Below are 12,302 nucleotides of genomic sequence, written 5' to 3' on the forward strand. Positions count from 1 at the left end.
TCTCTCTCTCTCTCTCTATCAAAAATAAATAAAACATTAAAAAAATAAAATAGCATCTATCCCAAATGTCTTAAAAATTTTTTTTAAATGTTTATTTTTGAGAGAGGGAGAGAGTGAGCATGAGCAGGAGGGGCAGAGAGTGAGGAAGACACAGAATCAGAAGCAGGCTCCAGGCTCTGAGCTGTCAGCACAAAGCCCAATGAGGGCCTCGAACCCACAAACTGTGAGATCATGACCTGAGCAGAAGTTGAATGCTCAACTGACTAAGCCACCTAGGTACCCCTACCTAAATGTCTTTGATTCCTGGTGTTAAATGGCTGTGACTAATGTCACTAAAATTTGTCTTTCACATGACAAGCTTGGCATGCTACATGCTATTTAACTCAGCATTTATTGAGCACATACTGTTTATTGAGCATGCTCTATGTGCACACGCTTTTTTTGCTAAAAAATGGGTGACTATTCTGAAGGCTGGTCTTCAGTAGTTGTGAAAATCTTTTAAAAACTCTTATTGAAGTCTACTTTTGAAGTGTCATCATCCCGTGAGAGGTGACAAGTTCCTTGAGGTTATGTACACTTAAAATAGTTCTTGCTGAGAATTGCCATGTTCATTGGTGATCTACCCCAACACTGAAATGAGCCTTTAAATGTAGATCCTTTTTAAAAGAATGAATAGCAAAACTTAACAAAGCATTTGACTTATAAGGTTTGCATATTTAGATTAAGATTTCTGTTCGGCTGAAAAAAGTCGAAAGAAATTTCACTCTTGGCATGTCTCTCATTTACATCTTTGTCAGGTTTATTAATGCATATGTAGCATGTTGTGTGCAGAGAAGCAAGAGCTTCTGGAAGGATCGTGTTGGAATCTCAATCATTTTCCAGATGTCTGTGTAGGTGGGATATGGACTCTGATTCTTATTCTCTTGAAATTGGGATTTTTAACAGTAAGGATTTATATGATGCATAGTGTAAGAGATACTAATGTTTTATTATAGCTTTGGGGATAAAAACACTGCAGAAGAGGTGACAGGCATTTTCTGTTTCTGTTGCTAAAAAACTTTATAATTTCTCTTTTTAAAAAATTCTTTTTTTTTTTAAGTTTGTTTGTTTATTTGTGGGGCAGAAGGGCAGAGAGAGCAAGAAGAGAGAATCTCAAGCTGGCCCCTCACTGTCTGTGCAGAGCCCAAGGTGGGGCTCAAACCCAAGGAGGGTGGGATCATGACCTGAGCCAAAGTCAGACACTCAATCTACTGAGCCACCCAGGCACCACTGTATGATTTCTCTTAAAGCTGATGTGTATATTTGGATTTGCCTTCATTGGCAGTTTTAAGAAAATATCTGCAGCAAATGATCTAAGGTAAGTAAGAAAGCTTATTCAAAATTGCTGTTTTAAAATTCAAAAGAGATGATTTTTACCTAAAAAGAATAATGTTCAAAATAGTCAAGTTGAAGTTTTTCTGTTATTAGAACTGCCTCTATTTTGAAGTTGGAGCAAGTACTTTGGCACTTTTAGTTTTCTTGGTTTACAAGTAATTTCAGTTAACAAGATACTAAATATAAGTCTGAAGATTTCAAAATTTATCATTACACCCAACAGAAGGAAAACCAGAAAGTTTTTGTAGTAAATGGAGTTCGTGGCTTGTGGAGATGTGCTCATTTTAAATATATACACTTCCAGGTCAGATTTTTAAATTTTTTTTTTTTGTAATGTTTCATTATTTTTGAGACAGAAAGAGGAGAGTGCACAAGAGTGGGGGAAGGGCAGACAGAGAAGGAGACAGAGGATCTGAAATGGGCTCCATGACGTGGGGCTCGAACTCATGAACTGTCAGATCATGAACTTGAGCTGAAATCCGATATTTAACCTACTAAACCACCCAGGCGCCCCCTCCAGGTTGGAGGTGCTTCTAAGATGGGTCATGGAAGAAAGCTTTCAACCTTTCAAAGGCAATACTGCCTTGGCAGGTGGGGGAGGTGGGGGGGGAGGGGAGACCCAGATGAAAACAGAGCTTGTTTGGATTGCAATGTTAGCATTTAGCAATTAGCTTGTTGGCATGAAGTTGCTCAGATGTGGGGTACAGAGAACTTGCCAGCCTATTGTACTGTGGAAACTATATGATGGAATTTTATGTCGATGTCATTGATTACGCCTTCCTTAAGGGCAAGGACTATGGTTTTGACATCTTGTATTGCTAATGCCCAGTACAGGGCCTTCCCCATTAGTTATCTGTTAAATGTTAAGTGAATGTGCTGGCAATTCTGCAGGTCAGGGACACAAATGAGCGAGCTATAGGAGAATTCAGATATTTTCTTTTTCACCTACTATACTATACATCATACTGTGTGTTGCATTTTGATGTCTGTTCCTTTGGGGATTTCTTTCAGAAAATCAAATATCAAAATATTAAAAGGAAAGAAGATATCTGGATCATTAGAACTAACCTTTGTCCTGGGCCATTGGCAAAAAATCACTTCATCTTTCACACGTTTAGAGTAAAGGTAATCATGTTTAAGATTATTTAGGTAGTTAAGATTTAAAAATTAGAGTTAGGGAATATCAGAAATAGAAGGTCCTGTAAAAATCCTTTCTGAAAGGGAAACAGTAAAAAAATTGCTTAGAATCAAGGCCTCTAGAACTGCACTACCCTGTACAGTGGCCACTTACCACATGTGGCCATTCAGATTAAATTAACAAATTTTTAAACTAAAAAAAGAGGGGGTGATAGTCATGGAAAGGGGCACTTGTGGGGAAGAACACTGGGTGTTACATGGAAACCAACTTGGTAATAAACCATTAATAAAAAAATAAATTTAAAAAAAGGAAAAACTAAACAACAACAAAAAAAATTCACTTCCTAAGTCACACCAGCCATATCTCAAGATTTCAATAGCCACACATGGCTAGTGGCTAAATACTGGACAGCACCAACTCTGAAGCATTTCTGTCATTGGAGAACGTTCTGTTAGATGGTGCTCAACTAGACTTCTTCACCAAAGCTCTTTTTTCTCCTCTTAAAACCTTAATGAATGGGTGCCTGGTGACTGGCCCCTCACACTATATTTCAATAAGTGATTTAAAACTGGAAACAATGTGTGGAATGGTTTTGTTACTTATTCCTCATTTTTGGTTATCCTAGGAGGGAGGTATATCTGGAGAGTCAGAGTGTGTATGGTTCATTTAGATGTTAACAGCCTCAAGTGAGCAGTCACAGAGCTGTGTCCCTGAGATTGAACAGAAAAGGCCTGATTTGGCCCTTGTCTGCCTCCTGTGAGACACCAAAGTTAATTTCAGGTCTGTGTCAAGTAACTTCCTAAAGCTGGTGTTCTTAACATTCCTGCGTAATTTAGCCTCTTCTCTGAGCAGCTAAATGAATGCTTAATTTAGTTTTAAATAACCTAATATTGATGGATATTTTTTTTTGTCTTAGTAATGCTTTATGAACTTTCATTGGACTTAATAGGAAATAATTTTTCTTTGGTGTTTCTGATAGATTGCAGTACTAATTGGATTATTCTAACGGTAACAGCGAAATAAGTGGAGACTGAATCTTGGATTTTACTTTTGGTTTATTTATTCGGCGAATTAACATTTCAGGCCGCCTCTAGAGTCACAGGTCTTGATTCTTAATTCTTGTTCTTGATTCCTTAATGCAAGCTGAGGGCTGTAAACTGTGAGGACACTGAGGGAAGTAAAATCTTGGAGAACGTCTTGGATCAGAGAATCAGCTCTTTAAAGCTATAAATCAATGTTACCTTCTTTATGAAGCCTACTCTGACCACCTTATTTAAATGGTAGCCCCTCGGGCATTCCTGATTTCCCTTTGCTTGCAGTATTTTTTAAAAATAGCATTTATCACCTTCTGACGCATTTATTATACTTTTTGTTTTTGTGTCTCTCCCCACAAAATCTAAGCTTCTCAAGGGCACAGGTTTTTTTCTTAAGGGAGAAGTGGGGAGGAAGGGGGTGTCGGTTTCACTGGTATGTACCAAATGTCTAGGATAGTGTCCCCCATAGTAGATGCTCAAGATACAGCTACTGAGTGAATCTGAACATGACCCCAGAGAGTGATGTTTCCATTTGGTCACTCCATGAAAACCATGACCACCATCTGTTAAAACCATTGGTCATCTCTCAGTCTTCATTGTACTTAAATGGTTGGTAGCATTTGATCCAGTGATGACTCCCTTTCTCAGGGCACCACATGTTACAGTTTTTCCTCCTGCCTTACTGGCTGACTCCTCAATCCCTCCTTAGTGGCTTCTTCATCGCCCCATCTCTTAACAGTGGGATGCCCCACTGCTCGGCTTTTGATCCTCTTGTTTCATCTGTACTCATTGTCTGTATAAGCCTAGACTTCCCCCCTGAACTCTAGATTTCATTAATTTAAAAGCAAATAACTCCTAAGTTTCAGTGGCTTACACTGACAACTATTTAGTGCTTGTTCATGGATTTGCCTGCATCTCAGCTCCAGGCTATGGTTTGGCTTCAGATTTTCTTTGTTCCATAGATGGATCTTTTCTCCCTGTCTTCTCATTCTCAGACCCCTCAGACTGGCTGAAGATATCACCTCTATCTGGTCTGAGTTATTCTCTTGTAGCAGAGAGAACAAAAAGGCAGGTGGAAATTTTTTATGCCTCTAGACATGGCATATGTCACATTTGCTCATATTCTATTGCCCAAAGCAAGTCTTGTGGCCAAGTCCAAGGTCAGCATGACAAGGGAGTATACTCCATCAACTGGAAAGGGAGTGAATAATTTTGAACAACAGTATTATCCAACAGAATGTGTATTAGACATTTTAGGCTTAACGTGTCCACTACCAAGTTCCTGGTCTTCCTCCATACCTGTTCTTGCATTCTTGCCCATTTCTGTTACTGGCAACTCCAGTTGCTTAGACCAAGATGCTTGGAATCATGCTGGACTCTTCTTTTTCATATTCTATATCCAGTGTTTTAGGAAATCTTGTCAACTTGGCCATCAGAATATGTTTAATCCAATCACTTCACACAGTTCAGTAATACTGCTCCGTACAAGTCCTCGTGTCTTGCTCAGCTTGTTGGGATGGCCTTCTAGTCCATCTCACTCCTTCTGCCCGGTGCTCTCAGCGTATTCTCCATGTGACAGCCCTGCTGGAAACTGTGTCCTGTTTCCCCTTTCCTCTCAGAGTGGAAGTCAGCATCCTTGAAATGGCCAACAAGAAACGACATGACCTGGCTCCGACTTAACTTCTCTCAGTGCAAGTATTCCACGCCTTTCCTTGTTCACTCTGTTTCAGTGATGTCTCCTTGCGATTCCTCTAACAAACTGATGTGTTTCCACATGCATTGGTTTTCTAGCTCTGCTGTAACACATCACTACAAACAGTGGCTTTGAACAACACGCTTTTATTATCTTACAGTTCTGTAGGTCTGAAGTCAGACGCGGATCTTGTTGAGCTAAAATCATGGTGTTGGCGGGAGCACATTCCTTTCCAGGGGCCACACAGGAAAATCCGGTTCCTTGCCCTTCCAGGTTCTAGAGGCTATCCACTTACCTCAGTATGTGGCCCGCTTCCTCCATTTTCAAAGTGAGCAATGGTGGGCTGAGTCCTCACGTCGAATTCCTCTGACATCATATCACACCGCCCTCTTCTACTTTTAGGGACCTTGGTGAGTACATTGGGCTCACCCAAGAAGCTAGAATAATCTCTCCATTTTAAAACAACTAATTATCTACCTTTTCCATATAACATTTGCACAGGTTCTTGAGATTAGGACACAGACGTCTTTGGAGAGCTTTCGTTCTGCCTACTACACCCTCTCTGGGATCTACCTCGTCTGCCTGTTGCTATCCTCTCCCCTCAGTTACCTGCACAGCATGCTCTCTTGTAGGGTTTTACTTGTAAGTAGTCTTCTCAGGTCTTTTCTGACTGTGGAAATCGCACCTCCTACCTAACACTCCTTTTCCCTTTCCAGCTTTATTTTTCTTCATGGCACTTAAAACCAACAAACATGTATTTTTGTATCATATTTAGTGTCTGTTTTCCCTGCTAGCATGTAAGCTCCCAAGAAGATGGAGATTTTTCTTTTCTATTTTGTTCACTGCTGTGTCTCAGCATCTAGATTGGTAGCTGGCACATAGTAGGCACGCAATAAGCATTTATTGAGCAAATGAATGAAATTTTTCATCTTTCGTCAGCTGGAAGTATGATTCATTTCAATCAACTAAGGAAATCAGTCACTCACTAATTGACATATTCTTTGAGAATTCTGTGAATAAGAAAATGGTCTTTGTAGCCTAGGAAGATTATGAATCACAGGAGCCTATGGAAACGTAAATGGATGTTAGGTTGTAAAGTTGATATATGATGCAGGAAAATTGTTTTCCCTCTGGAAATTCATACCATCTCTCAGTCCATCTTTAGCAATGTTAACCTCCATCATTGTTTCAAGGAGAACCTACTTGGGGCACTTGAGTGGATCAGTCAGTTGAGCTTCCAACTTTGGCTCAGGTCATGATCTCACGGTTCGTGAGTTTGAGCCCCACATCAGGCTTGCTGCTGTCAGTGCAGAGCCCACTTCAAATCCTGTCCCCTTTTCTCTGCCCTTCCCCCACTCACACTCTTTCTCCCTCTCAAAAATAAAAAATAAAAATAAAAAAGTATGAGTCAAGAAGGGCCCGTTTAATATGCATTCTACCTTTTCTTTACAAAAAACTCATGATTTTACCGGGAAGCAACATGCCCAGCCAAAACATGGCATACATTTTCCAGTCTCCCTTGCAGCCATGGGTAGCTAAGGAGGTCTCTGTGGAAGCCTTGGGTTGGGCAACTGGGGCACTCCTCCAGGGAGGGCCTACTCAACCGGAAGGTGCCTTTTGGCCTTCTCCCTTCTCTCCTTATACCTTCCTGGAATCAGAATGGCTGTCAGAAGCACCAGAAGCCATCTTGGACCAAGCCATGACTGTAGGGAAGGAGGCCAGCTATTAAAGATGACCGATCAGATAGATAGAAGGAGCCTGGGTTCCTGAAGACCATGGCACTGGCATCTCAGTCCTGAGGCACCTCCATCAGGATCTGCCACGTGTGAAATAAATAAGCTGTTGTGTCGGTTATTTTCCTTTTGCAGCCCTCTCCCAAGATCCATTCTGGACCCTGTCTTCCATGAATTGTGCCCTAGGAGGCTCCCTTACCCTATGGCTTCTGGTTGGATTTGGCCAATTGAGGCACTTGGCAGATCAGTGTGGGAGAAGAGAATGATGATTTTTTTTTTCCATTTCCACACGGCTTGCATTGGCTGAGTTCTCGCAGAGGCTCTGTTCCTCTGTGGCCAGAGCTCTTGCCCAGTGGCCCCTCCTCCATGGCTCCAGCTCTTGATGGGCTCCAGTAACACCATCCCTCCACTGTCTGTTCAGCCTATAGGTGATCATGGCTTCCCAGTGTTGGTGGGAGCTTCCCCACCCATTCCTTATTGGGTTCCTTGATCCTGTCACACCTCTATAATAGTGACTTCCTTAAACCTTGATTTAGTAAAAGCCTTTTGAATGTGCCATCTGTTTCATGTTAGAGTCTCTGATGGATAGAGCTTCAAATTTAGGCTCCCTGCTATATACAGCTAAATTTAATCCTGACTGATACAGCCTTCAGGTGCCATGTTGTTTGAAACGTATCTATAGTTAAAGAAAAAGAAAAAGAAAAATATCTATAGTTATGTCCTAGATTCACACCCAGTTCAGCAATGGTCACATTGTTAGTATGAGCTTTGCTTTAATTTTTCTGTGCAAAATAAATGATTTTATTTGACTCTCTTTCTAATCCTCCTGCTTTTGGTCTCTCACTAAATTTTTTCCCTAAACCTCAAGCTTAGCTGGAATTCCAGGACTGTGACTGCCCCGATTTCTTGCTAGCAGAAATCCACCTGATCTCCTTTGGCTGGGCAGTCAGTCAAGATGGTTTATTGCATATCTTTTGAGCATTAGCCATGTTTTAGGCTGGGGTGGGGAGCAGGGGTGAGTTAGACAGATGGGTCCGGCTGCCCTGCAGTCATTTGATCCGGCAGCAAAGTCAAGACACTAGACAGATGCTTACTCTTCTGACCTCCTCTACGTCAGAGAACTGACCATCACAAGAGCACACAATGGGGCATATGGTCCAGTCTGAGGGATATCAGCAGGGGAGTTGAGGAGATGGTGTTTTAAGTGAAGATATGAATAAAGACTAAGTAAATAAAATAGCTGAGCAAAGATGGCAGTGGGATCAAGATGAGATTTCCTGGTGGGGAATCCAGAATGTAATTCAGCCTTCAAGTGTATATGTGTGTGTGTGTGTGTGTGTGTGTGTTTAACGTAAAAATTTTTTTTAATGTTTATTTATTTTGAGAGACATAGAGCATGAGCAGGGGACGGAGCAGAGAGGGAGACAGAATCTGAAGCAGGTTCCAGGTTCGAATCCATGAACCATGAGATCATGACCTAAGCTAAAATTGGACTGAACCACCCAGGCATCCCTGTGCGTGTGTGTGTGTTTTAAAGCTGTAGACCCAACACAGGGCTTGAACCTACAACTCTGAGATTAGGTGTTACATGTTCTTACTGAGCCAGCTAGGTGCACCTCTGGAATGTATAAAGTCTTGATAAAGAGTACATGTGAAGCGCCTGGGTGGCTCAGTCAGTTAAGCCTCCGGCTTCGGCTCAGCTCATGATCTCATGTTTGTGGGTTCGAGCCCCATGCTGGGCTCTGTGCTGACAGCTCAGAGCCTGGAGCCTGCTTCAGATTCTGTGTCTCCCTCTCTCTGACCCTCCCCTGCTCACGCTGTGTGTGTCTCTCTCACAAATAAATAAAACATTAAAAAAAAACCAACCCAGTCATTTGCTTTGTTAAACAGCACAAAGAATTAGCTAACATCTTAACCCTTTAAAAAAAAAAAGAGAGAGTACACGTGGTGTGTTCCTGGATTTGAGAGAAGTCTGATGTAGTTGGAACAGAAGGAACAGGGCTGGGTTAGGCTGGAGCAGTAGGGGAAGGTCAGAATTTATACGGCATGTGACACTTTATTAAGGATTGAGACTTTAGCTGGAAGTGGTCCTAAGAATGTGCCTCACAGGGGCGCCTGGGTGGCTCAGTCGGTTAAGCCTCCGACTTCAGCTCAGGTCAGATCTCACATTCGTGGGTTCGAGCCCCGCGTCAGGCTCTGTGCTGACAGCTAGCTCAGAGCCTGGAGGCTGCTTCTGGTTCTGTGTCTCCTTCTCTCTCTGCCCCTCCCCGTCTCATGCTCTGTCTCTCTCTGTATCAAAAATAAATAAAACATTAAAAAAATTAAAAAAAAAAAAAGAATGCCTCACAGACACTGCAGCCACAGGGAGAGAAACCAAGGGTCCACCTGCCATGTGCTGAAACTCCTCCCCATGTTTGCCCTGAGCTCTGCTTGCACGGGTTGCGGCTAGGCAGTGACCGACTGCAGCCTGGTTATGAAGACGGGCCTTTCCCTGGGAGACACAGGATGCCTGGAGGGGGACTTCAGCTCCAGGACTCCCCGCCACACCTTCCAGAGGCTCGAAGGAGGTCTGGGCGCCCCGCTCACCTTGCGCTCCTCTGCCCTTCCCTGGAGGTCAGACTGCATTCTGGTTCTCCTGCTCCCCCTGCCTCCTCTGTCTCCTTTATTTTCTCTCCCTGATAACATCCTTGCATGTTCAATCCCATCTTGGTGTCTAGGGTCTGGGCAGGACATTTGAGAGGGATGTATTTACCAACTGGGGCATGTCAGATTAGAGGGCTTGGGTGGGAGAAACAAACCCGTCTCGTGTGCTGTGTGGTTCAAGTGCCGTGATCTTTAGCTAAGGTCCTGGCTCACACAGGATTGGTGGATTCCGAGCAGGAAAAAGCAAGGTAAGTTTAGGGTTTTTTCTTTTCTCTTTTATAGTTCAGAGTTCTTGTTTGTTTGCTTTGTTTGGAATGCGTATTATACCATGAATTCATTGGGAATGGGTTCTGGATGCTCAGATTTCCTTTTCATTGGTTCTCACAAAGCGTGCTCCTCTGGTTGGTGCTTTAGTTGAACCCAAGTAGCTTTCTTTTTCTTTTTTTAAAATTTTAAAAAATATTTATTTATTTTTGAAAGAGTATGAGCATGGAGGGACAGAGAGAGAGGGAGACACAGAATCTGAAGCAGGCTCCAGGCTCTGAGCTGTCAGCACAGAGCGCGATGCAGGGCTCGAACCCACAAACTGTGAGATCATGGCCTGAGCTGAAGTTGGACACTTACCCAACTGTGCCATTCAGGTGTCCCAACTTCCTTCTTTTTTGATTTTTTTTTCCATCATTTGTGTCAGGAAGCTCTCTTGGCTCTTAGCATACTCTGTGTGCTCAATATGGACAGTAAGGGTCTTGGCCAGAATCTTGTGCTTCAGTTGCTTTGTCCACAATGATGCCAACAGCCTGCTGGGTAATGCTGTACACTTACTGTTTTGCCATGGTAACATTTGTGGGGCACTGCCTTTCGAATAGTACACCTCCCCTTGACATTCACCACATCACCTTTCTTGTAGATTCACAGGTATGTGGCCAAAGGAGCAGCGCCACGTTTTCTGAATCCCCCAGAGAACAGCCAGCGGTTTCTCTACTCTTCTGCTTTGTGTTGGTCATGTTGGCCTGATACTGGAAGACAGTGAGTCGAGAAGACAAGTTTAGGCATTTAAGAAAAGACTTCTCACTGCTGTGATCAATGGTGGAGGTGGGAAACGCTGGGATGCTGGTGACTGTGGGGTGACAATAGTGGCAGGGGATGGAAGGGGAGAGTGGTGAAATATTTGTAACAGAAAGCCAGTGAGGTGTGGCTCTTGTGGTTAGTGGGAAGAGGGATTAGGTTTCGAATTTTCTTTTTTCTCTGGTAACATCAACTCCTGTCTTGCTAACATCCTCCTGGTGACCCCTTGTATCCTGGCTGCCATTTGTATCGTGGACCACCTCCTCTGTGCCTTGCCTGGCCTGGGTGACTGCTGGGAGCCCTCCCAGACCCATGCATCTGGAGACATTTCACCTTCCTGGTCTCTGTCCAAGTCTCGACAGGTGTACAATCTTGTGCTCTTTCCATTAGTTTTCCTGCCACATTCTCCATGGCAGGTTTTTGTTTTTTTTTTAAGTCTCTCTATTCTCTTAAACCACCTCTCACCAGACCTCCTGCTCCCAGTTCGCAGGTGACAACCCTGCCTTTGGCTTCACACTGAAATTCAAGTCAATACATGAAAACTCCTTCAACTGCTTGCCACCAAGTTCCCAAACTTCACAGCATCTGCAACTTTATTATTCCTTCTAGCTTAGCTTTAAACAGTTGTCTCTTGGGGCGCCTGGGTGGCTAGGTCGGTTGAGCCTCCAACTTCGGCTCAGGTCAGATCTCACGCACGTGGGTTTGAGCCCTGCATCAGGCTCTGTGCTGACAGCTAGCTCAGAGCCTGGAGCCTGCTTCTGGTTCTGTCTCCTCTTCTCTCTGCCCCTCCCCCTCTCAAGCTCTGTCTCTCTCTGTATCAAAAATAAATAAAACATTGAAAAAAAATTTAAACAGTTGTCTCTTTTCCACTCTAAATGTACATTTCCCTGTCTGTTGACTCCTCAAGACTTGGTTTACTTATTTATGTGGCCCCTGAAAGAAGGAATAGAAACCAGAAAGCATGAGGCTCTTCTCCAACAGGCTCACTGAAACCCCTTGGAATGAACACTGAACACCATGCGGGAGAGAGGCCTTAGACCAGCCCCAGAGTTGAAAGCCCGAGAAAATCAAATGCTTCCAACTGAGCAAGAGCTGACCCTTCAGGTGTGCCCTGGCCCCTCCCGTCCTGTAGGAGTCACACCATAATGTGTTCGCCCTTTCCCAACAGCGATATGTGTTTTTATTTTTTAAATATTACTTTTATGTAATCTCTGCTTCCAATATGGGGCTCAAACTCACAATCCTGAGATCAGGAGTCATTCACTCCACCGACTGAGCCAGTCAGGCACCCCTAGTGATATTGTGGTAGGGTCCTCTTTCTAAGGAAAGGAAAGAAATAAAAACACACCCCTCAAGACCACCTGGTTATGCGTGTATGTGATAACATCTTTCATGACTTTGTAACATGAGACTTAATCAGACTCCGTGTTTGTGTGTTACCATATGTGGGAGAAAAAGAAATAAAAAATATATAAAAAGCTACATCACGTGGCATTCAGGGCTCTGTTCTTCGGGTATGAACCCAACTGAGCGGTGCCGATAGGAATAAAGCTGCTTCTTGTCAAGAAAAGCCTCGGTGTCACCACTCTCTGGGCGAGAATCCTGTTGCAATATGTATTCTT

Source organism: Suricata suricatta, chromosome 7 (assembly GCF_006229205.1).
Source record: "Suricata suricatta isolate VVHF042 chromosome 7, meerkat_22Aug2017_6uvM2_HiC, whole genome shotgun sequence".
NCBI lineage: Eukaryota > Metazoa > Chordata > Mammalia > Carnivora > Herpestidae > Suricata > Suricata suricatta.